Source organism: Pinus tabuliformis, chromosome 1_2 (assembly GCF_031772625.1).
Source record: "Pinus tabuliformis cultivar Carrire ecotype Pingquan chromosome 1_2, CPIR1, whole genome shotgun sequence".
NCBI classification, from domain to species: domain Eukaryota; kingdom Viridiplantae; phylum Streptophyta; class Pinopsida; order Pinales; family Pinaceae; genus Pinus; species Pinus tabuliformis.
The window spans coordinates 689,247,237-689,275,180 of NC_142298.1; the positions used below are offsets into that span (position 1 = coordinate 689,247,237).

General features: G+C 37.5%; 1 protein-coding gene across 1 annotated transcript in view; it reads right to left on the reverse strand.

The window, feature by feature from the left end:
• Nucleotides 1-13,749: 13,749 nt before the first annotated feature.
• LOC149207617 (transcription termination factor MTERF8, chloroplastic-like) overlaps nucleotides 13,750-27,944 on the reverse strand; it is a 44,005-nt gene continuing 29,810 nt past the window's right edge. Inside the window, exon 2 of the mRNA XM_089393925.1 lies at nucleotides 13,750-14,397. The gene's annotated coding sequence lies outside the window, so the exon portion shown is untranslated. The remainder of the gene's footprint in view (nucleotides 14,398-27,944) is intronic.

Below are 27,944 nucleotides of genomic sequence, written 5' to 3' on the forward strand. Positions count from 1 at the left end.
TATTGAATGTATATATTCTCAAATGATAATTCAATTATAAACATGTTAACTACTAGCATATTAATCACATAGAAAAGGATAATACCAACATCAAATGCTATATAACGAGAAAGGAATAATGATAACAGTAAGGGTATTAAGAATAATGACACCAAATGTTATATAAGGAGAAAGGAATAATGATAATAGTAAGGGTATTAGGAGTAATGATGCAATGCAGTTAGGTTGATGGTAATCACATGAATCTGTAGAGTTCATGGTCATATTATTGCAAATTTTGAACACCTAATTATGATATTTGAGTAAACATTTTTATTATTTGAGTATCCATTTAAATAATGGTTGTTTGGGAACTAATTTGTAGTTTCTAATCAAAGTTTAATTGTTTGAGCATCAATTATGCAATATCTAAGATGCACGGTGTTTGCAATAAATCACTAGTAATTGACAAGTTTTTTTCTTACAATGATGTTCCTAATTCCTCTTAAGAGAAATAAGGACAAATTAAATTGATAAATTGCCAGATATACCAAAGTGAATTACAGAATGGTAAAAGACATGGCATAGTTTGAATCAATTTTGTGAAAATCACAATCGAGATTAAATCGACGAGGGGGAAAAGAAAAAATCGTAAAAATCAGTAAAAATCGGGAAAAAAATCGTAAAATACAAAAATATTCATTTTTTCATATGATCCTCGCTTTCTAATAAATCAACCTTTCATGTGATCCTCTCACATTTTTTCACATCCAGACACTACCTTTTATCCACCCTTTTTCTATATTCACATCATTCTTCAACCCTTTTTGCATATAATGTTTCCAAGGTACAATGTTCCTTTAAATATGTCATTTTTTATGCTCATATTAGGTTGTTAAGGAAGAAAACAACTTTTTTATGTTCACTAACATAAGTCACAAGGTGTGTTCCAGATACACGTGTAAGTATTGCTCAAGGCATATGCACATGTTATAGAAGAATTTCATTTGCTACAACATTGCCACGTTGTTGCAACTCCTTTGTGTGGCTGTAACACCTTAGGTTGTTGACAATAGCTATTGCAACACCTTTGATGGAACATTGATGTAACACCTATGATATTAGTTGTTGCAACGCCATGAGCCATTGATAATAATCTTTGTGACACCTTCTTCCACATGGTTGTAACACCTGGGGCACTAACAACGGTGGTTGTGGCACTACCTTCTGCATGACTGCAAGAGTGACAATTTAGATATATCGTCCATCCACAAATGCCTACTTGTTGCCATTAGTGATGAAAAAGAGAGTCTGCAACTGCCATTGCAATGGGGAAAGAAAAAAATGATTGGGTAATAAAAGAGATTTAATTGTAATAGTTTTGACTAGCTTCCGCTAGTTGAGGTGCGCAATGATTCAACAACCATTTGACAACCTATCTTTACACAAATTGTTGTCACAAGGAGAGAGGGATTGTCCTCAACATTTATGTTAATTATTAGAATTCAATAGTATATAATACTCAATTCCATTAGAGTGAGGGACAGATATTGAACTATGGATAATTGTGATTGCATTTTGCCAGTTTACTACTAATACAAAGTTGTTGTTCCTATTTCATTTGATCCATTTGTGTGATGCACTGGTAATTTAAGTTTTTTACAAGAAGTTTAACTAGTGCCTTGGCTAAGGAGGTAAGGCCTCCTCCTTACTCTAGCACTACTTGTATTGTCACATAGGCTTAGTTGTTTTCATTACAAATTGTTTCAAATTTTATTTTGTAGTATTTTTTATCAATTCTATTTCTACAGTGAACAATTTGTTGTTTGAAGCCCTCTTATTTCCAGACTGATAATATTTCAATAGTTATTTTTACAGCATGTATGTTCACATTTACAAAGCTGAGGGATGAGCAAACATCTTGATTAAGTCACCAATTTACTTTCCTAAAGGGCTTGTTTACTTTCCAGCAAGAGTGATTTACTTTCTTGCCAGTGTGCTTAATTTTTAGCAAGTGTGATTTACTTTCTTGGCAAAGTGTGTTTATTTTCTAGCAAAGAGTGATTTCATTTTCTGCCACAGTGTTATAGTTAACATTTCAATTACTACAAGTGTGATATTTCAGTTTTTTCAAGTGTGATCTTTCAATTCCTGCCAAGTGTGTGCATAGTTTGATTTTCTTGGTGACTTAATAAAACATCATTAACACCTAAACTATGTAATTAATCAATTAACTAATATTGCAACTTCATTAGAACTTGACAAGTTGTATGAGCATATATGGTGCACGACACTTCACCAGTTCAATACGAACATCAAATTGACAATTAAATGTATAACTCTTCATTTATCTACTAAGTAATTAGAAGGTAATTCTGGAACCCATCCATGAGTAGAACATGCATGCATATATTTCAATATTTTCTAATATTTTTTTTGTTTAAATGAGAAACAACATGAAAGAACAAATCATAGTCATACATCTTGACATGATTTAGGTAAACTTCTCATATGTTGACAATCACATGATTCCATGATAGTGAAACTTTTTGTCAACAATCTCAACCAAATTCCAATAGTTGGATGACACATACATAAAATCTCCGTAAATAACATCGAAAGTAGAAAACTCTTCATATATATACAGGACATATCCTCTTATATTTTATTACCTTCCTCAATCACATATTAATTTTTCCTTACTTCCTCAACTATGAACATAAACCTTTTATTCAAGGAGTTTCTTAGATAGTAAAAAGAGACATGTATGAGAATCAAGGGATGGTTGCAAAATATTAAGACTTTTCATTTAAGTAAGATTAGGTATCTGGAGATTCTACTCCAACACATATGTTGTTGGGTCACTTGGGTCATTGAAACGCCTATTACAAACATAACAAGACAAATATTCATAGAATGATTTTTAGGTTTCATTAAGGTTGACTTATTATGAATGTGGTTTTCAATGCACAAAAACTCCTAAAATGACTTATGCATGAATATAGTAAAGGGAAAAAGCAACTGAAATTAAATTCCAACCATGATTTTTGGGTTTATAAGCCTTCCTTGAAGTAGGCACTTAAATGAGAAGGAATCAACATCAAGTCACCAGAGCATTAGCACCCAAGCTTAGCGCCTCAATGTTTACTAATAGTAGGTCAAGAAGTTCCATAAACAAGGATTCATGGGTCACATGTTATTATGGGGGAACATCTGCATTTGCTTGCTTAACTTAGAGCATAAGAAGGGATGTTGTTAGTTTTCAAAATGGAAGAGATGGTGGAAACTTGACTGTAAAAGAATGTGTTTATGCTACTGGATAAACTTGTACTAGTAGAGCTAGTATTCGGCTTTGATATGGATATTCAGAATCCATATTCCTCGATTCCTTGAGAAATATTGATTTTGTAAAGTATCATGGATATTCCACTGGAACAATTTATCATTATAAGTCTTACAATATTATGCAATCTTTTATTTTTCAATGATTTACTTTAGACATTAGATTTAATATTAATGATTTAGTGCACAAAATATAGAAATTTATTGCAACTAAAATGAAAGAAATTAAAAAAATAGCACATCATCCACACAATGAATAGAAGATGTATCCTAGGAAAACCCATGTGAAAACCTAGCTAAAAGGTAAAGCCTTTGCCTTGCTCTTTTCTTCTTATTTATAAAATGTAAATACAAAGAAAGTGCACTCACTTTGGAGTTAACATAGACATTGTGACTTATATGGTTGTTATAGGATCTTGTACTTCATCTTTTTTTTCTTCTATATCCCACTTTTAATGCTCTACTTTACTACATAACATTAAACAATATAATAAGAATGTGGTCACCCCTTCCTTTTCTAACAACTCAATGTTTGACATGTCCTAATAATCATTTAGGGTTAGGACTAGGGTTTTGCATACCTCAACCCTTGATTAGGATTAGGTATTCAGACCCTCTAGGATCTTCTTGAAACTCCACAAATGATTAGCTCCACATGTGTGAATAATGGAAATTGATGTGTCATCCACTTGGCATCATGGTGGTCATCAAGATAGATCAACTTGTGGGAGACATAACTTCCTCATATGAACTCTAATTAATGTGGCCATTACCAAATGGAAAATCTCTTCTTGTGTAGAATAAGGAAAGGTTAGAACCTTGTTCATAAAGTTTCGACCCTAAAGATGATTTTTTAAGGACTCAAATAGGCTTCAAAAGTTTATGGACTTGAAACCACCAAAGTATTCCCCCAAAATGGCCCTTACAAGCCAGTAGCATCCAATTTTTCCACTTAAGCAACAAAGTAGATAAAAAAGTATATATTGATTATCTCATATCAATAATTGTTCATAAGTAAGTTACTATTGCTTATATCTATTGATCTAGAATCAAGTAGGATGTTGCTAGCTTTGGAGGTCACTATCGTCAAAATCTAGTTATCAATCTTAATAAGATGTGTATCTTGTTACAAGTTATGTTGCTAAGTATGAGCCTAGTTCTTGTGCTAGTGTTGACACTATTGGAAGGTATGGTATGCATGTTGTGATGGTTCAAGCTTCACTAGAAGGTTGTTAAGAGGTGGTGGAGAACAAAGTCATGATGATTGCAAGAAAGGAAATGAAGAAGGTGTGAAAGAGATCATGGCAAGTATAGCAAACACAGTGTAGAAAGTTAGATATCTACACATATTTCCAATTCAACTTTAGAAATTTGATTCATTTAATTTTAGAAATAGTGCTACATTTAGCTTCAACATTAATTAATGAGGCAATTTTTCAAATGAGGTAAATCTGTTAACCTAACATTGAAGATTCCATACAAAACAAAGCATTCTCTCAATATAGAGCCAAATGAGAGTAAGGAATTTGTGATTCATCCCAACAAATCATGCAAGTATGTGACTAGACCAAATAACATGTTTTATAAATGTTCAACTGAGAACTTAAGTTATCTAAATAACAAAACCTTGATTTGCATGTAAAAAATAAAAATGCCTACAATTTGATTATTATAATTCATATAACTAATGACATGACTAATAATGCTAAAAAATAAATAACTTTTCATACATACCCATCCTCTTAGATTTTATTACCTTTCTTAACTACATATAAATTTTACCCTTATTCTTTATCTAATTATGGATAATAAGGATTTCCTACCTTTTAAATGAAAACATATTAAAAAATATTCTTACATTTCAAATACATACATTGTAAAAGCACACCTTTTCATTTAAAATACGACTAAAGACAAGCAATGAGATACAATTTATTTTCAAATACAAAACTAATATAATTTATAAAAACACATGGAAATGTACATTCCTTTTTAGCTCAACATTTTGTATTTCTCTGGTGACAATGGCCCTATCCACCCAATCATATGTTCCACCAAAACAAAACAAAATTTAGAAACCCTCAAAATTTTGTAAATTTCACAATTAAATAGTACAATATGGGAAGGCACTTTATGAAAGACAATAAAAATCCATCTTTTAAGATAATAACATTTTTTATTTATTTCGAAGTGTTGCTAACATAATGTTTTAGGCTTATATGAATCTGGTATGTTCACTTTAAAGGTGAAAACCCTGAAGTGAATGCCAATAGTCATGAGAAGTTTACGAAACCTCTTAGAAAATAAAACCAAGGGTCACACAAAACTTATTTATATGTATATTTTGTAAATAATATGCAATCTCACACCTTATCAAATATGTCTTTAAATTTATATGAGTTTGACATGGTACCAAAGAACAATTAGTCATCTTCAAAAATTTGACTCGGTTGACCCATCCTCCTTAAGTTTGGCATTCCTTTGCACTGTCTTCTCTATAGTTTTGGGCACTCTGTGCACATGTCAACATTGTTATCTAGTCCTGCCAATTAGCTCTGCAACTAGTTCTTCCTTCCCTAACTACCTCCCTATGTTTTGATGGTGCATTGAATGTTGATTCAAACTCTAACAGAGGGAGGCAATGCAGAAACCCTAACAATGAGCGTTACTATGATGTTTCTTGGTATCTAAGATTCACCTCCTTGCCCCTTTGTCCATTCAATTCATGCCCTTTTGTGTGTTATTGATATTGGTATCAAACATTGGAGGATCAATGTAATGGTGGTGCCAACTTTGTGATATTGAACTTCCCAACTCTTTGATGCCGAAAGAGATCAATTCTCCTTCCCCTCAGAAGGAATTTATTTCTTGCTTATATAGATTTATTTTGGGTAAAGGCCTTAATGCTTTGTCACTAGGATTGGAATATCATCGATCGAATGAGAGAATAAATTGTGTTGTGGGCTTCCCTATTTTTCTTGGAGAAACAAACTAGTCATAGCAATCTTTAGCTAGGCATCACCTATGACTAAGTCACTATTTGGAAGATATGAGGAGTTTGGCTAAGTGTGCCCAAGGAAATCTGAGCGGAGTAACCAAAAAGTGAGGCAAAGTACAAAGGCGTAGGTTAAGTGCAACTGCTATTGAAACCATTGTTCCTTCATCCTTTTCATGATCATCTATCACTTTATAATTGACCTATCCTATTACTAGAGATTTTCTATTGCACAGTCCAAGTCGAGGTTGTTATAAGAGTAAGTTTCTAAATCACACCACTTTATTTGGTTAATTATGCAGAGCACTAGAAGTAGACTCCAAACCAAAAAAGATAGTTCACGTGCCATCGTGATCACTGCTTTCAGTGGCATATTCCAAGTTTGAGAAGTTGAACACAAAAATTATTGATGTTTCTATTGATAGTGTGTTATCTCACTATGCTTAGGTTCAAACTGATAGGGGTGTTGTCTATCATTATAATTTGAAATATCCTCTTATATCTGATGTTACAAAGGGTATTTCAAATTGCAGATCATGGAATAACATTATGTGGACTTTTTATTATTAGCAAAGTGTGATTCAACACTCCACAATCAACAATCTAGCCATTGGTAAAAATGTAGATGAAACATTACATACATTACAAGCTCTTTAATATGTTCAGGATAACCCTAATGATGTTTGCATAACTCGGAAGAAGCCATGAGACAAACCAATGAAGCCACATCCCAAATTGAGTAAATAATACTTTGAAGCTATTTGAGAATTAGAATGAAAATTAAATACAATGTTTGTCCATTGAGTTGCATTATGTTCTAGGTAACGTTTCACTTGAGAGAATGTTTAAGATTGCAAGCTCCATGTGTCCATTCAATAGACTTGTAAAGTTTGTAGAAGCAAGCATTGTAATGGAACTCATTTTTTCCAAACAATGGTCCAAATTTTAGCATCCAAGGCTTCTTTATTCATATATTTTATTTCTCAAACTTGGCCACAAATTTCTGATGTACTAGATATGGGAGACTGGACCTCTTTTATGTGGAATTGGGAGCTATTTATCGTTTACTACTTGTTGAATTTACATTGTAAATAGGTGCATCTTCGATTAAGTCAACAACCTTCATTTACTTGAGTTCTTGAGAAAATAGCCAGAATTAATAACGTATCAAAGTTACTAAATATAGCGATACACTCTATTGTTCATGATACAGTCAAAATCAGCAAGTCATTCTCACCAATATTCAAATCTATTTACAAGATGCATAGAACAAGATTGAGTTTCTTCAACTCAAGTCACACCTCCCGCAAGATGAATTACAACAAAAGAATCAACATTTGATTAATTCTTGTTCAAAACTTTGTTTGATATTGACTCTTATCAGCAGCGAACACATGATCAAACTTCAAGCGCAGGTTCATCAGACTTCATGAAGAATTCATCAACAACAAGCACAAAATCGATCTTGGATAAACAAAGAGGTGGCCTTTCACATTCCAGACTACTCCAAACTTATTTAGTTTCATAGTGTTTGGTTTCTTCAAGAAAGCTTGTCTTCTCATGCTCTTCTTCCACATCCACATAAACTTTAGATTATCAAATGCTAACATTGTGATCGGAGTTGGCCACATGAAAGATCAGTGTTTTGACCTTCACCATTGTTAGCATTTTAGAAAACATTATAATCATTCAAATAGACGTTCCAAAGAGAAAACTCCCGCAAGAGCAAAGATACACCTTGGATGGATCGCTTCTTGGCAATGGTTTTGATTCACCTTGGATGGATCGCTTCTTGGCAATGGTTTTAACTGAGTTGTGATTTAAGGCTTACCACGATCTAAGGAGAACCACAAAATGAATCATGCTCATGGAACATTAATCTATCTCTAACTACAACTCTGACTCTAGCTCTAGTGATTGGTCTTGGGTCATGCTGTGGCTTAACTTCGCTTGATATGAATTTGAAACTAGTAGCTAACTATCAATTACCCCCTATTAGATATAAGGTGAGAAGATGAAAATCTCTCTATTGCAAAATAATGTCAATACTCCAGAATTAATTATATGATATGACCAATATATCTTTTTGCCTACTGAAAACCATTGCCAAGAAGTGATCCATCCAAGGTGAATCTTCACTCTTGCAGAGTTTTTGTGACTAAAAGATATGTTTAAACGATGAGGATGTTTTCCACAATGCTCACAATGGTAAATATCAAAACATCGATCTTTCATGTGGCCAACTCAATGACAATGTTGGCATCTAAGAATCTGATATGGAAGTGGATGTGGAGCAAGCAAAAATGATCTTCCCTGAAGACACCTTACAATCTAAAACTGGATTGGTTTAGAATAGTTTGGAACGTGAAATGTCACTTCCTTTCGTATTCAAAACTAGTTTTGTGCTGTTGTTAATGACTTCTTCCCAAGGTCTAAAGATGGGCTTGGAAAGTGCAAGTTGAACTTCTACATTTTTATTTAAATCTACTCCTAAAGTGGTGCCATTGATCTAATCAAGTGTTGGTCGTTTATAAGAGTCTTTCTTAAACTTAAAAGAATTGTTTTGAACAAGGACAACTTTAGAATGTTGACTCTTTTGTTGTAATTCATCTCATTAGAGCCGTGATTCATGTTGAAGAAATTTGATTTTGTCATGTGAATATTGTAAACAAGTTCAAACATCAAAAAAAGTAGCTTTGTGAGTTTTGATTGTGTCGTCAACAGTAGAAAGTATTTGAGAGAATTAGAGTATTCAATAACTCTCACAATATATAAATTCAAGCCATTTTACAACAATTCAGCTTAACAAATAAACGGTGTCAGTTTCTGCTGAGAATGCCCCCGTTTACCATGCAAATTAACTTACAAAAATATTATTTGCAATTAACTAATGTTCTTGTTGTTCGAGATTATTTGATGCTTTGAAACTCTTCAATGTTTTCTAGCAAAATTCCTCAGAGCATGTGCACTCAAGATCTAATTGTGCTCCACGATCAGGTTATCTGAGAATCAATGTACCCTTAGAGAAATAAGCAAGACTACTTGTAATCTCTTCAAGAATCTATCGAAAATGAGCTGTTGCAGAACAAGAGACGCTGATGTTCATGCACCTAATTGGCAGAAAATCCACTGGATCGTGAACGAAAACAAACTTGAGACAAAACAGAATGCTCCTCCACAAGCATGGACGTTAAGGAGATGATCAACTTCCTACAAGAAAGCAAGTGATATGTACTTCTCTACAGCTTTAGCTCGCTACGAAGTCAATCAGAATAGTTCATCACCTAAATTAGATTCACTGGATGCCAAGCTTCCTCAACAACTAAATCATCACCAGTTTGGATACCAACTACTGCAATTTGCAGCATGCAATCAAGAAATAGATCCACTCAACCATAAATAAGATACTTCCTTTAGAGCTTTTGGCCCTACTTGCGTCGCCTGACACATTGCTGATGAAGTGTATTTCGATATGAGCCCATGGTAAAAACAATATCTCTAATGACACCATCTGCAATAAGTGTTTACATTTTGAAGTTCAACATTGGGTAGGCTGGGAACCCACTAACAAGATAGTCAGTAAGAAGTGCGAGGAAATGTCTGAACGTTCTCAAAAAGATGACAACGTTGTCAAATAAAAGTAATTTGGTCCACAATCTTTAATAAATTATCTTCGAGTGACCAAGGTAGAGACCTGATAGGTATGTCATTCAAAACCTTATCAGCAGTCCTAATTTGGTGTGAAACTTGATTCTGAGTAATCCACACACACAAAATTATTAGCAGAAACCCAGACCTTGCGCACAAACTTAATGATTCTGGAATTCTTAGACAGACTTGGATGCCGTAAGTAATCTCGAATTCATTCAGGAGATAATGAGAAATACTGGCAGGGTCATGAGCAACATTGAATCATCTCCTAAACGCTGTAACAGGCTGTCGTATATATGAAATAGTCCAAGAGCCATTTCTCAATGCTACAACGATGCAGCAGTAATAAATTCAGATTCAATCAAATGAAAGATGTGCTTTGGCCCTTTAATAATAATTCCGTCACGTGGAATACAGTAGATTCAATGTCCATGGGCAACGAATCTGCAAAAGTCACAAATACAAAGCCACGTGGGTGACGAGTTTCTTGGTCCAACATAACCGCAGCTTCCAAGATTTTAAAACACTTGAAAGTGCTTCTCTCTATCATACCAGGCAAAACTTGATGAGCACAGTGGAAGGCACGCATAGCCAGAACTGTTAAGGCCTTTTCAAAGGATTCAAGCCTGGTGTTCGTATATTTTGGCAAAAGTCCATGAGATGAGTGCACCCACATTGTAGACTAGGACTTCAATACCAGCGAAGCTGAGGGAATGGATGCCTTCAAAAGTTCAAAAGCTTCCTCAACTCTTTTGGCAGTGGAGCAGTCAACCTAGATGGCCAAGACCTGCACCTTCTCCTCCAATGCAAGAGCAACAACTTATCCATCATGGGTGAATCATATCTACCAAACTTGATACCTGGTGCTTCTCAAGCTCAAGTTCTTCATTTGACATATCTCCAGAAAACCATGCATACCAGTCTGTCCACAAAGCTCTAAGAGCCTTCTAGGTATCACAATGTGAAACAAATGTTCCCCAATATTCAAAGCGAGGGCAAGGAAATCACAAATGCCATACCTAGCGAGAACGAACACAGCACCGTCAAGCTGTAGGCGAAAGAAGAGGGTCTACATGGATGAGAATGTGCACAGGGATGTTTGACATAGAGAGAGAATGCAGAAGAGCCACAGAAGGAATGCAGACCTGACAGAGGTAACAGGGTTGACAGACACACAGGGATACAAGGCAGAGGGGCTAGGGACATTTCTAACCAGGACCTGCACTCTAATACCACTGTTAAGAGTCACAAAACTGAAAGAGATGTAAGATAAATGTGAGATACTTCATTATTCAAATGATACACATATTAATACAGTTCTTTGACCCTGAGGTCTTTTGGACTCCCAACACATATTCATATTCTCGAGGTTGTGTATATTCCCTCTCAGGTGAATATGACAAATTTACATTATCTTAAGAATTATGTTTCCAACAGATTTGACATCAAGATCGTAATAATCAAAAATCATAATTTATATACAACTTCTACTATCTATCAAGAAAATTCTACAAAAACCAAGTGACTCATTGATGGTTCATTTTACAACACCTCATGTACCAGATCATCAACATTGTATTGATAGACAATATATTCATGTCTGAAGTCAAGAAAAAGTGTATGTTGTCCATTCTGCATGGTGATGGTGGTAATGGATTTCTATTTAAACAAGGGTTTTGTTTTTTCAATTTTTTTTTGCGTTTAGAATTGCTTCAAGAAACACCTGTCTAGGGTCAAACATTAAAATGAGTGGACTTCCTCGACTGAGGTGCCACTTCTTTAGAGTATTTATTCCACCAAAATCACATAGTGACAGACCACATCAAGGATGAAACCTAGGTGGATGACTTAACACCATATTGAACTAACACCCTAATTGGGTGGGCAAAGATTTCGATTTTAGAGATTTAAAAAAGCTATCCCAGGTGTCAACAATTTATTTGTGATTGTTGTAGACACTAGAGTTGTCTCAGAGCTTTGAGTGAGGGGACTTTAAAGGTCAGTTCCCCATGCATGTTGGGCAGGCAGAATCATTCCAGTATCACTTAAAGCAATATCCATGACTACCGGTTCATAGTTGGTTTGTTCGTTGGGGACCTGTGTCTGATTGGAGTCCAATCCCACATAAACAACCTTTTGCAAAATTTGTGTTTATAATTTTGTATTGTTCTCTGTATTTAAAATCTCTTTATGTTATCCCAACCAGGTTAGACATTCAGTCATTTCACTGTGTGAAGTTCTGAATTAAGACCTTTCAACTACTGGTACTAGTTGTTATCCCAACAGGTTAGACATTTCAGTCACCTTACTACATGAAGTTCTCACGTAGGACCCTATATCTATTGGTACTAGTAATATAGGGCATAGTTAGAGCAACAAGTACCAGTAACACCATCAGACTCCATACATGCACAATAATAACTCCTGTGAGTCGAAAAATGACCAAGTAGCTTCAGTTATAAGTGGAACCACTTGCTTAACGCTGAAAGAATACAAGACAGCTTGGAGTATAACTTTGAGGCAGCAACTTCACGCTCACAAACAAAGCCATTTCATTTTTGCTGCAATAGAATCCTGTTGGGCTTTACCTAAGCCCATCCATCCACATGCCTTGTAAATATCATTTCCATCATTATTTTTGGTTTCCACAATCACGTGAAGTTTTGATATTTGAGGGGCAAAAACTTCTTTAAAGGAAACTCTTAAACCAAAGTGATGCCATTCTATGACATTCAACTAATTTAATTTAGTTGTGTTATTCAGGAGTAAATTGATTATAGTTGTGTCCAACACTGCATTGCAAGTTTCAACATGGCTTTTATTTAGGGTTTTTACACTTGTATGAACTCCAAACCTTCTTCTATGCCAGCCTTTTACATTATCTGATAGACTGATACAGAAAAATCTAATGATGGAAAAAAAAACAGGCCATGTAAGATATTAGCAATTCACATAGCACCGAAACTCCACAATTTGCCTTTTGCAATTCAAATTCATAATATAAATGATCGGTTCTAATTAAGACTCTAAACTAGTTTTCTAATCAATACACTTGTATATTAAGCCCATATGTTATGTTTGTTAATGATAATCTGGCCTTTACATTTATGATCTCCTTTTCTTGTGTAGTTCATGTAAATTAACATCATGCCATTGCTCAGTGATGTAATTGTATTGCAAATGTAATACATCATATTAGAATTGTAGTGAACACGAGAAAGATCCAATACATTTTTTAATCTCCTTAAAATCATATTTATTACTTGCTTGGCACCAACGAAAGGTGTAATTATATTTTTCGAACTTCGTACAGTGCATCATATCAGAATGATAGAGAAGATGAGGAGGATCCAATTCACTATTAGTATATTCTAACGGCAACCAGCCTCGTTTCAACAATCATCCTTAACAGCATGGGTTTTTAATCCTTGATAGAAAACATTTCTTATTTTAGTTATAGTTTGTAAACATAAATTTTGCCTATTCCTAGCAACACTACAGAAAAGAAATCATACAGATTCCAAACTCTCAAAGGAAATGTAACAAACAGACCACCAATATCTAGGTAAACTAGTATGACAAAAATTTAACCATATGAAGTTCGAGCCCCGTCTAAACTTGCATATCACAAAGTGCAATTGAGAGAAAATGGCCATTGTGCAGAGCAGGATGTGCATCCGGGGAGACACCTTATATCTCCTTGGTCACCCATTTAAATATCGTGGCTATTACAAATATATCAGAACAAACATTTTGACGAGTATTTCAGTTACTATAATAATAAAAAATTCATGTGCTCACAGTTTAGTGTAACAATTTTTTTGTATTCAAGGCCAATTAAGCCAATGAAGCCTTGCATCGCATAACGTGCAAAATTTCTTAATTTGGATCTAACAATGCCCATGGTTTAAACATAATTCTATGCTTGAAGGCACATTTCTCACTGGCTTGGAATGTCCGCACTTGCTTTTTATGAACTTTCAATCATCATGGTCCAGTTGCTTAATAGGTCCTAATCAAGAAGCAACTTCTTAGTAGAAGACCTAGTTGTGAACTGGAAGCTTGCTTGCTGGTATTTTAGGCCTCCTTTGAATGAAGTTAGGACTTTGCAATAATTGAATTCTATTTGTCCACTAAGCTGTTTTCTAGTGACAATTTGGTGCAGTGGTTATGACAACCACCCAGGTTCATATTCTGGTGGGCATGTTCCTCCTTATGTGGGCTTTGTTAGATGTGGCTATTGATTATAATAAATATCATTGCTGTAATTTTTACGCAGATTAGTGTATGGCACTGGCAATGTAACAATGGACCTTATTATTCACTTAAGCGTAGAGGGAGATTAGTGTATGGCACTGGCAATGTAACAATGAACCCTATTATTCACTTAGGTGTAGAGGGTGGATCAAACTTCTTTCCAAATTCATCATCTGTAAAAGACACATTCAAACATAAGAGCAGACACAATCAAATGACTTATCTTGTGACCATAGGACTAACATTCATCCTGGTTGAATTGTGTAAATATATCCATTGAAATAGAAATAGTCAAACAAATGAACCCTTGATAATGTACAATATAAACCAACTTTTTTTCCAAGGGAACTGTTATGAATCTATTTCATAAGATATCATTGTTTTAATCACATTGATTGAATTGCAATTGACATAGCACTGAAACTCCATATTTTGCCTTTTGCAATTCAAATTCATAATATAAATGATTGGTTCTACTTAAGACTTTGAATTAGTTTTCCTAATCAATCAATTCACGTCGTATGTTAACCCCATATTTAATGTTTGTTAACGATAATCTGGCCTTTACATTTATGATCTCCTTTTCTTATGTAGTTCATGTAAATTAACAGCATGGCATCGCTCAGTGGTGTAATTGTATTGCAAATGTAATACATCATATTGAATAGCAGTGAACACGAGAAATATCCAGAACAAATTTTAATCTCCTTAAAATCATATTTATTAAAGGCTTGGCAACAATGAAAGGTGTTATTATATTGTTCATACAGTACATTATATCAGAATGATAGAGAAGATGAGGACGATCCAAGACACTAATAGGATATTCTAATGGCAGCCAGCCCTGTTTCAACAATTGTCCTTAACAGCATGGGATTTGATAAGAAAACATCTCTTATTTTAGTTATGTTGAGAAATCTAGGGCATCAGTAGTTAGAAGATTTCTCTTCTTGATAATTGCTTGTGATAGACTTTTACTTCTTGATTATGATATTCTCTTCTTGAGCTTATTATCATGTTCATTTCATCAAACAATCACCAAATCATAAACAACAAAAGACAAGAGACACAGTATGTAGGCCTGTCATCCAGGGCCAAAACCTCTCTCTCTTTGAGAGGAAAACAAAAAACAAAATTATTCTTAAAGATCTTCAATTGACAAACACCAAGACCATGACAAAGACCCTTGACACTAGAGTCCTCCCAAGAACAAGTCACTAGCCTCCTTGATGCTCTTCCTCTTCCCATTCTCGGCTTCCTTCTAGTATCTCGGACTCTTCCTTTCCACACTTCTCTTTTTGGCTTCTTAGAGAATCTCAGTCTCTTAGGTCAACCCTATTTCAAAAACCCTAGAACAATTTCGCTCCTTGATTAGTCTCTTCAAGAGAGAGAGACCTATAGCACTTCTACTCAGCTTCTTCTAGTGAAATCCTTTACCCAAACATGTTAAAATTGGCAACTAGGGCAAAACTTCATGTGGGTCATCTTATTCATGGCTGATAATATTTTTATTAGTTCTTCTCGTCGAGAGGTGTAGGATTGATATAAAGATCATCCGATTCCGATAAGTATTCATGGAGATATGAATTTATTTTGATTATGGAATTATTATCAAGCCGACCTACAACTCATGTAGGCTCAGAAGCCCAACAGTCGCATCTATTCAAACACCAACGTCGTGTATAAATATAGAAGGACTTTTCCTCATTTGGACTCACTCATCTCATCACATCTCTCTACTACGCAGAAAATAGTCTCTTCTCTACTGCGCAGAAAAGGGTCTCTCCCTCACACATGTGAAGCCAGAAGCTGCTGAAACTAAAGCTGCAACTGCAGAAGTAAAGTTTGACCTACGTGGACTAGAAGATCTCCTCATCTGAACTGCGTTGTAGGTTCATCTGAACCTCCTCTGAAAGCCACAACTTTTGGTGGTGGAATCAAGTCAATTCGACGGACGGTTTGCAAGATATCGACTGCCTTAGTTTGAAGGAAGCTGTTGAAACTAAAGCTGCAACTGCAGAAGTAAAGTTTGACCTGCGTGGACTAGAAGATCTCCTCATCTGAACTGCATTGTAGGTTCATCTGAACCTCCTTTGAAAGCCGTAACTTTTGGTGGTGGAATCAAGTCAATCCGACGGATGGTTTGCAAGATATTGACTGCCCTGGTTTGAAGGAAGCTGCTGAAACTAAAGCTGCAACTACAGAAGTGAAGTTTGACCTACATGGACTAGAAGATCTCCTCATCTGAACTGCGTTGTAGGTTCATCTAAACCTCCTCTGAAAGCCGCAACTTTTGGTGGTGGAATCAAGCTGATCCGACGGTCGGTTTGTGAGATATCGTCTGCCCTAGTTTGATGATGAAGCCGCTAATGTTGATGCCGCTGATCTAGGGTTTGCTAGTGCTGATATATATCAGATTTTTTGTACTCTCTCTGCTGAATTATTGAAGATAAAAGAAGATTTGATCAAAGGGTTTCCCCACACATTGTGGGGTTTGTCCCTGGCTAGCGGCCACATCTTGTGTCTCTTGTCTTGGCTTGTTTTCTGTCGATCATTTAATGTTCTATCTGCACTTTACTTTATGTACATATGATTGCTAATCTGTGGAATATAATAAGGAAAAGAAGTAAACTATTATAAGCATAGAACATACCATAACTTAACATGGTATCAGAGTTGAGGTGAAGACAAAGCCCGAGCAAGAGCAAGAGCAATCACCGAAGAGAAGATTGGCAAGGCTATCCTAAAAGAACGATGGGGTCCTCAACACTCTTCCCTGCCGAAGACAAGCTCCGTGAGAAAGCTGACTATCACGGATGGAAGATGTCTATTGATCTAACCCTTGAGGATCAAGGAGAGTTGGATCATGTGAGAGGCAATATTGTTGAGCCTCCATCAAATAATGCACGTCCTGCTGCCAGGAACAAATGGAAGAATGGAGAAATTAAAGCGAAGAAGATCATCCGGGACTCTATCGACAAGCGCTTGGTGGCCTACATCTCTGAATTGGACACCTCCAAGGAAATCTACGATAGACTGCAAGGTGGAAAATCTTCCGACTTTGAGGAGCTCTCAAGAAGCCGACACCAGGGAACCGAAAGAAAAGGATGATGAATCAATGCTTGATGTAGAAGAACCCATGGATCCGATTGATCCTCCTCCACATGAGCCTTCCTCTTCTAGGAAGAGGCCTTCATGGCTTAGGGGGCTACTTGATGATGCTGAAGGACATGCTGCACCCCGAGGAACCTTTCGTGAAAGTAAGAAACCTAATAGGTATCAGGGATACCTGACCATCATGAGCACAATCATACAAAATGAGCCTTCATCATTCTCAGATGCCGTCAAGCACTGTTGATAATATCGGCGATATTCGAAAATATCGCGATATTTTCGGCAAAACGATATATCGCCGAGAAAATATCGCGATATTTTCTATTTTGATAATTTCGCGATATTTTCAAAATATCGGCAAATATCGAAAAATATCGGCAAAATATCGCGATATTTTGAAAATATCGGCTATATTTAAAAATTTGAAAAAAAAAAAATTTATGCTTGCCGATATTTGCCGATATTTTCGCCGATATTGCCGATAAGATATTTTTTGGACCCTCGCCGATATTTTGCCGATACCGATATTTTCAACACTGCCGTCAAGCATCAAGTATGGAAGGATGCTATGACCGAAGAATATGAGTCTATTATGAAGAATGATGTCTGGGAAGTAGTTCCCAGACCCCAGGACAAGACAGTTGTTACTTCCAAATGGCTTTACAAGATAAAGCATGCAACAAATGGAAGTATGGAAAAGTATAAGGCTCGCTTTGTTGCTCGTGGTTTCTCCCAAAAGGAAGGTATAGACTATGATGAGATATTTGCACTTGTTGCCAGATATACAACCATCCGCTCGATCATAGCCCTTGTCGCTTCACAAGGATGGAACCTACATCAGATGGATGTCAAGACCGCATTCTTGCACGACTCGATCAAAGAAGAGGTCTACGTGGAGCAACCCGAAGGATTTGAGATTTATGATCGAAAATCTCATGTATGCAGGTTGAAGAAGGCTCTCTATGGGCTGAAGCAAGCACCCCGAGCATGGTATGAGAGGATCGATAGCTACTTGATGAAGCTGGAATTCACTAGGAGTGAATCCGATCCTAACCTTTACTTTAAGGTTGAAGATGATAAACCTCTCATACTGGTGTTGTATGTGGATGACCTCTTTCTAACAGGTGCAGACCCTCTCATTCTCAAATGTAAGAGGGAGTTGGCTTCTGAATTTGAAATGAAGGACCTAGGACTGATGCACTATTTCCTAGGACTTGAAGTGTGGCAGAAGCCAGGGGAAACTTTCCTATCTCAAGGAAAATATGTGGTGAAGATATTGGAAAGATTCGGTATGGTGGACTGCAAGCCTGTAACTACCCTGATGGAGCTTGACTTCAAGAAGTTAAGCGGTAGTGCTACTGGACCCGTTTTACGAAATGCTACCAAGTATCAACAACTTGTCGAAGCATTAATGTTCTTAGTGAACTCCCGTCTAGATATATGCTTCGCAGTCAACATATGGTTGAACCCCACCACATACATTGGATTGGTGCCAAGAATCTGTTGAGATATCTTTGTGGCACTATCACTTATGGGTTAAGATACACTGCCGGAGATGTGAGACTATTTGGATACACAGATGCTGATTGGGCAGGCAATGTGGAGGACTGTAAGAGCACTTCCGGGTGTTGTTTCTCCTTGGGATCTGCTTCGATATCCTGGATGAGCAGGAAGCAGAAGTCGGTGGCCTTGAGCACCGCCGAAGCAGAGTATATTGCTGCCAGCATGGCCTCCTGTGAGGCAGTTTGGTTGTGAAAGCTCTTCAGTGAGCTGTTTGGATTTACATTGGATACCACTGTGATCCTTTGTGACAACCAGAGTGGGATTCGTTTGTCAGAGAATCTCGTATTTCATGATCGCTCCAAGCATATCGATATCAGATACCACTATATTCGAGATATGGTGCAGCGGGGAGCTATAAGGCTCCAACATATCGGTACAGATGAACAGGTCGCCGACATTTTGACAAAACCCCTTGGGAAAGTAAAATTTCTGACTTTCCGAGAACAACTTGGAGTTGTTCAAAGACCCTCCGATGAGGGTCATGTATGATGCATTGAGCTCTGGGAGCTCCAGGGGGGTGCGGGGTACTTCTTGGAGCAGCATATGACCACAGGATAATTCACTATCCCCTGATGGTATACATGTACACCCCGTGGTGACATTGTAGCAGGATTGATGTGTTCTCCTGTGAGGCCTGGATTGATGTGTTCTCCATGGCGATTGTAGCAGGATTGATGTGTTCTCCTATGAGGCCTGGATTGATATGTTCTCCATGGCAGCCTGGATTGATGTGTTCTCCATGGCGATTGTAGCAGGATTGAAGTGTTCTCCTGTGAGGACAGGATTGATTAGTTCTCCTGTCGAGGCATCCTACCCATGCAGTCTGGGACTCATGGGAAGTACCTCTCATCTAATCAATGAGCAGGGAAATGAAGTTAGGGACCACAGTAGTACCGATGGATGCATCGTTGTATCTACCGTACTCCCTACGCTAGGATGACCTCCATTGATCTGGGATCAATGATATTGGTCTGGGACCAGTGGTAGGAGTTGTACCATACTATGACACTGACTTCGGGTCGGTTGACACTGGTATGGGACCAGTGGTACATACTCTAAGACTGACTTCGTGTTAGTGCAGTACTGGTCTGGGACCAGTGAGAGTGGTACATACTATGACGCTGACTTCGGGTCGGTTGAGACTGGTTTGGGACCAGTGGTACACTCTCTGAGACTACGATACTGGTCTGGAACCAGTGGTAGGAGTGGTACTTACTATGAAGCTGACTTCGGGTCGGTTGAGACTGGTCTGGGACCAGTGGTACGCACTCTGAGACTGACTTTGAGTCAGTGGAGGATGATATTGGTCTGGGACCAGTGGAGTTGTACTCACTATGACGCTGACTTCGGATTGGTTGAGACTGGTATGGGACCAGTGGTACATACTCTGAGACTGACTTTGAGTCAGTATGATGCATCCTTGATCATTTCTTCTTCTTCATAATTCGGACAAAAGCAGAGCAGAACAGAACAAAGCAGAGCAGAGTCGTACAGATCAGTACAGGGCAGAACAAGCAGAATAGAGCAGAGCAGGGCAAGGGTCAGGCTGTACAGGGCAGTGCATTTGATGGATGAATAGTAACAACCAATAAACAAATTGCAGATGAAGTTCTCCCTAGTTGAGAGGGAGTGTTAAAATTGGCAACTAGGGCAAAACTTCATGTGGGTCATCTTATTCATGGCTGATAATATTTTTATTAGATTCCTCTCGTCAAAAGGTGTAGGATTGATATAAAGATTATCCGATTCCGATAAGTATTCATGGAGATATGAATTTATTTTGATTATGGAATTATTATCAAGCCGACCTACAACTCATGTAGGCTCAGAAGCCCAACAGTCGCATCTATTCAAACACCAACGTTGTGTATAAATATAGGAGGACTTTTCCTCATTTGGACTCACTCATCTCATCACATCTCTCTCTCTCTACTGCGCAGAAAAGGGTCTCTCCCTCACACATGTGAAGCCGGAAGCTGCTGAAACTGAAGCTGCAACTGTAGAAGTAAAGTTTGACCTGCGTGGACTAGAAGATCTCCTCATCTGAACTGCATTGTAGGTTCATCTGAACCTCCTCTGAAAGCCGCAACTTTTGGTGGTGGAATCAAGTCAATCCGACAGACGGTTTGCAAGATATCGACTACCCTAGTTTGAAGGAAGCTGCTGAAACTGAAGCTGCAACTGCAGAAGTAAAGTTTGACCTGCGTGGACTAGAAGATCTCCTCATCTGAACTGCGTTGTAGGTTCATCTGAACCTCCTATGAAAGCCACAACTTTTGGTGGTGGAATCAAGTCAATCCGACAGACGGTTTGCAAGATATTGGTTGCCCTAGTTTAAAGGAAGATGTTGAAACTGAAGCTGCAACTGCAGAAGTGAAGTTTGACCTGCGTGGACTAGAAGATCTCCTCATCTGAACTACGTTGTAGGTTCATCTGAACCTCCTCTAAAAGCCGCAACTTTTGGTGGTGGAATCAAGCCGATCCGACGGTCGGTTTGCGAGATATCGTCTGCCCTAATTTGATGATGAAGCCGCTAATGCTGACGCTGCTGATCTAGGGTTTACTACCGCTGATATAAATCAGATTTATTGTACTATTTCTCTCTGCTGAATTATTGAAGATAAAAGAAGATTTGATCAAAGGGTTTTCCCACACATTGTGGGGTTTGCCCCTGGCTAGCTGCCACATCTTGTGTCTTTTGTCTTGGCTTGTTTTCTGTCGATCGTTTAATGTTCTATTTGCACTTTACTTTATGTACATATGATTGCTAATCTGTGGAATATAATAAGGAAAAGAAGTAAATTGTTATAAGCATAGAACATACCATAACTTAACAAAACAAGATCACCTCAATGTAGCTGCAAGTTCTTCGACCTTCACTAGATGCCTTTGGATCTGCTACCTTCGCACGAGGGAGAGTATACTAGCCCGAATCAGACTTCCCAAAAGTGTTCCTTCCTTCACTATCCTTCTTTGGTCCTTTGCTTTCTCTTTTCTAGTCCTTCTTCGCACTTATGATCGTAGGCTTATCTTCACCGAATTGCTTGCCTCCAAATGAGGTCAAGCACTGCTATATATACATGTTACCTCATGTCCTTTAGGCCGACATGATTACTTGAAGGAGGATCAACATCATTTGCTAGGTTTCTTCATTCATTGTAGGCCAACTTGAAGAGGGATAGTGACAAGGTCTTGGAGGATGACTTTACATAGACAAGAGTGACTCTTTACAATGTGTAACATGTCTTCATTACATGACAATGACTCTTTATACTTTATGACTAGATGAAAAAATTCCTAAAGGCTCTCAATGGGAGCCTTAACTAAAAATAAAATCTCTTGCTCATGAAACCCATGATGCAAACATTACAATAATTTTATTTTTCTTTACATCTCTTACATAAAATCACAATTACATGTCATTAGTGTTGGACACCTAATCCTCTATGGGTTGGTGTGGAATGTGAACAGCCACTGGAGTTCAAGATACCACTTGGGATATGAATCCAAGGGTCACATCAATGTACTATAAATGTATATCATGTCAATAATATATGCAATTCAATGTTTCTCTTTCACATTCATTGTTTACATTCCATGTGAGTTTAACATGGTATGGAATGTAAACAGCGAATGTGAAAGATAAGCATTGAATTCCAGCAAGATGAGTTACAACAACATAAGCATCATGACACCCATGAGCAGCCAACAAGTGGTCAAATCAATAACATTTAGACAGACGCCCATCAACAACAAGAAATGACAGATATAGTACCCTTTTCAGGAGCAGATGTGTAGAAAGATACAGAGATTCAGTCTGCACTTCCCAAGCCAATCATCAGACCTTGGGAAGAGCTTGTCCATAACAAGTACAAAACAGGTCTTGGATATGATAAGGAGATGTCCTTTCATATTCCAAATTACTCAAAGCCCATCCAGTTTCAGAGTGCTGGATTTCTTCATGACAGTTCACCTTCAGCTGTTTCAGATTCTGTTCCTTTTCCACAGTAGCAACAATAGAATGTTATATGCCAACATTGTGACCAAGTTGGCCATATGAAAGATCATTGTTTTGATCTTCATCTGTGTAAGCATTGTGGTCAGCATATTCATTCTTCACACAGATACTTCAAAAACAAGCCCCCTGCAAGAACAAAGATTCATCTTGGATGGATTGCTTCTTGGCAATGGGCTTCAACCGCCAAGAAGATATTTCAATTATATGTCAAAATTTCTTCTAGAATATTAAAAGGTCTTGCAATTGAGTTTTCACCATCTTCTCACCTTGTATCTGACAAGGGGGGAAATGATGGTCATCTACAAGTTTCAAACACATCAAGCGAGCCTGAGCCACAACCTGCCATATAGGATTCAGAGTTGTAGGCAAAGACAAAGATGCCCTTGAGCATGCCTTCGGTTGATGATCAGCCTTAAACCATCTATGCGGGGTTGAGACATCTCTTCAAAGAATTGGGGACACTTCCTCTAGCAGAAGACTTCAGCTTCTTGCCAATTTTGGAAGAGTTCTAGGAATTGCATTAAGCATTCCAAAGTTGGTGGTCATCCTTAAACCATCACAAGTTGAGACCTCCCTTTTCAGGTTGAGGTTCTCCCTTTTTATGCGGGGTGAGACCTCCCTTTCAAGGTTGAAGGTTTCCCTCTTCAAAACATGAGGAGAAGTTCCTCTAGCAGAAGACCTCAACTTCATGTCAAATTTGGAAGAGTTCCGGGAACTGCATTAAGCGTTCCAATGTTGGTGGTCATCCTTAAACCACCCCCCTTATACCAACATTTCAGAGAGCACATTCAGCCTAGTGCTGCCATGCATTTTTGCACATTTTCTATTACAACTCTCTTCTTGGATTCATAAATACCCCTTCGGATTAAGGGGGGGAAGTTGGACACCTAATCCTCTATGGGTTGGTGTGGAATGTGAACAGTGACTGGAGTCCAAGAGACCACTTGGGATATGAATTCAAGGGCCACATCAATGTACTATGATGATGATGATAATGGTTAACGTCCACTGAGACCAAATTGGTCTATCGGACCTATAATTTTCTTAGTTTTTAATTGTCTGGCTCCTCGTCTTTCTTGGTGAGATGGATGCTGTAGCTTTCTTTTTTTTTCTCTACGGTCTTCCAACTTCCTTTATCTTGCATCTCCTTCATCTCTTCTTGTTCTTGGGATATTGGTGTCTTAGCTTCGCGATCTATTGTGTTCGTCCTTTTGAAGATAGTCGGAGAAGAAGTTTGGTCAAGGAGATCTACTTTGCTGTTAAATGAAGATTTATTTTGTGCAATATTCGAATCCTCATAATTGTTGATGCTTGAGGGGACGGGGCTTTCTCCATGCTTGCCTTGAGAGTTGTTTCTTTCTTGCCCAATTTCTTGTGATTCAGAGTTTTCTCTAGAGTATTCTTCTTTGATGACAGTGTAGTGTTCTTTTTATGCTCCTTCCCACATGTAGATCTGTGGTGGTTTTTTCTAGCAAAATTTTTCTGGGAGGCTTTTGGGCAATTTTTGGCTAGATGGCCTGTCTCAAAGCAGGATCGGCATCTAAAGAGGACACTTTCATAATCGAGTTTCTGGTTCCACACATAGTCTTTGCTTGTTAGGTTTATTTCAGCTGGGAATTCGGCGCTGAAATCCATTTCCACACAGATGCATGCATAGGTGGTTCTAGCATATTCCTCTGTTTCTGGGCACCTGCAGTAAAATTTCCCAATTGCATTTCCAATGGCTTTTAGCGAGGAGAGATTCCAGAGATGCAAGGGTAGGCTTGGCAATCTCACCCAAACTGGTGCTGAGGTTATGACCGTTGTTGAGGGGTCGAATGATGGGTTCCATGGCTTCATGAATAGGCCTGAGTTTTCCCAAAACCAAGGGCCAGAATCTAGAATACATTGTCTGCTTTCAGAATTTTCAAAATCTACTATAAAGAAACCCCTAGCACAGGGGTAGATATTAATTTCATCAGAAATGACAGGTTTCCATACCTCTGAGATCCAATTGTGAAGAGTTGTCAGCCACGGCCAAAAAACATTGAACCGGCAGATTAGGGCACTTTCGGAAAACTTCAAAGCCTCATCGAGTGAGGCCTAGACCACCTGGACAGTGGGAGCTGGGGCTTCACTGACGATATGGGCAGGAGCTTGCCCTCTAGAAGCGGACGGAACTGAGCCAGCAGCTATTTTCGCGAAGCTGGGAGCCATATTTGCCCGTAGAACCCAGTCGCAGAGAAATAAGGCAGAAGATTAGATCCAGATCTAGCCGCAGAAAATTAGATCTAGAACCGAGCCGCAAAGAATAAGGCAGAAGATTAGATCTAGATCTAGATCTAGTCGCTTGAAATTACATGCAATTTGAAAGATCGTATTGTTGCTTGAAATTACATGCAATTTGAAAGATCGTATTGCTGCTTGAAATTACATGCAATTTGAAAGATCGTATCGTCGTTGAAAGATGTATGTCTAGATCGCAGAGAGGATACAGATCGTATCACCAAAATATTACCATATAACTTGTAGGTCAATGTCCAGATCGCAGATATATAAATAATTAGAGGTCGCAGATCGTATCGCTAGATCGATATCCAAATCGTATCGCAGATCGTAACGCCGGGCTGCAGGGTAAATGGAGCTTGGCGTAACCCTCCACAGGAGGTCGCACGCCTGGAGATTCAATGTCTGCTGCTATAAATAGATCCAGTTGGATTTCCACTGAGATGATTTCAAAGCGAATTCATCAATATAATGCCAGTCAATTCAACTGATCAGATCCGCCTCATGCAATTCAATGCTTATCTTTCACATTTGTTGTTTACATTCCATGTGAGTTTAACAATTATGAAGACCAAACCTAGTTACCTTTTTCAACAAGTTACAGTTTGTAAATAGAAATTTTATCTTTTCCTAGGAACCTTACAGAAAAGGAAACTCTCGAAGGAAAGGTAACAAATAGACCACCTATATCTAGGTAAACTAATATGACAAAAAAGATTAACCATCTCAACTTTGAGCCTCGTCTAACCTTGCATATGACAAAGTGTGATTGAGAGAAAATGGTCATGGTGCGGAGCAAGATGTGGATCAACAAAGACAACTAAAATCTCCTTAGTCACCCATTTAAATATCATGGCTATTACAAATATAGAAGAATAAGCATTTTGACAAGTATTACAGTTTACTATTAATAAAAAATAAATCATGTGGTTAGTGCAACAATTTTTCATAGGTCAATGAAGCCTTGCATCGCATAATGTGCAAGATTTTTGATTTGGATCTAACAATGTTCATGGCTTAAACATAACTCTATGCTTGAAAGCACCTTTCTCACTGTGGCTTGGAACGTCCGCATGTGTTGTTTATGAATTTTCAATCATCATGGTTCAGTTGTTTAATAAGTAGGTCCTAATCAAGATGCAACTTCCTACTGGAAGAACTAGTTGTGAATCGAAAGCTTGTTTACTGGTATTTTAGGTCCCCTTTGAATGAAGTCTGGACTTTGCAATAATTGAATTCTATTTCTCCACTTAGCTCTTGTCTACTAACAACTTGGTGCAGTGGTTATGACAACCACCCAGGTTCATATTCCAGTGGGCATGTTCCTCTTTATGTGGGGTTTGTTAGATGTGGCAATTGATTATAGTAAATATCGTTGATGTGGTTTTCAGGCGGATAAGTGTATGGCACTGACAATGTAACAATGAACCATATTCTTCACTTAAGTGTAAAGGGTGGGTCAAGCTTCTTTCCGTATTTACCGTCGATTTAAACATAAAAGCAAACATGATCAAGTGACTTACCTTATGACCATTCTTCTTGGTTGAATTGTGTAAAATATCCATTAAAATAGACATAGTCAAATAAATGAACCCTTGATAATATAAAATATAAAATTTGAAAACTGTGAAATCTTGTGACTATGGGTTTACCATTTGTGACCATGAGATATTGTACTTGCTTAAGTTTTATTACATTATTCATTGCATTTCAAAATGAACCAATGATAACCAAAATGGAAACATCGAGACCCAACAAATACCCATTCGAAAGTGATGCTCTCATGCTATTAGAAGATTCCATTCTGTTGATTTTTAATGTACCTTGGACAAGTGGTTTTCCATGGGTTAGTCTCTACCCAGGGAAAAGTGTCCAAAATAATTATTTTCATAAGTGTGACTTTATAAACTGAAAGTGACTTTATAAGTAGTAAAGTCAATGTTAAATTATAAAGTGAAAAGTGACTATAGATATAAAGTACAATGTGGGTACTTTATTTAATTGGTGAGTTAAAAAATAGAAAGTGAGAATTAAATGCACATTTATTCTCATCCCTTGATCTAAATGAATCTGAGCCATTAGATCTTAGGGTTGTCCAAAAGTCATTTAGGTAAACAAAAGGGGGAAAAGAAAAGAGAGACTGCATTTCATTCTTCATGCGCAGATTGGAGAAAGGAGGCTAAGAGCTGGAGAAAAATTCTGAAGGAGAAATTCGTTGCAGCAAGTTGAAGGAGTGATTTCTGGGCAAAGTTGGACATGGAAATCAAGGCATAGAAGACAACAGAAGGTATAGTATGAACATCATTTAATGTTGTGGACTGCATGCCATTCAAGAGAAGTTTTTGGGAAAACAAATATATATATATATATATTGGAAAAAAAATCGTACAATATGTACAGTATAGTCTGTATCCGTACAGTACATGTTTTTAGCTTCAAGTGGGCACAGAAATCGAGACAAAGTGGGCACGATTTTCAAGGAGTTTTGGGTTGAAGAGATAAGTTGTATTTCGTTGTTTTGTTTTGCCTGCAAATGTATTTTTCTCGAACTTGAAAGATGAATAAATTTGATAAGCTCTCTAACAGGTTTTCCCTAGAGAAGATTGAAGGGGTTTTGCCTGGGTCTAAGTTGACCAAAAATCTGTGTGTATTTTTATGTGTGTTGCTGGTTTGTTTATGTCCATATTTATTTTCAGCATGTGTTGACAGTCCCCTCTGTTTTAATCTGAAAATTTCATTTCCAGAATTCTATATGTTGAA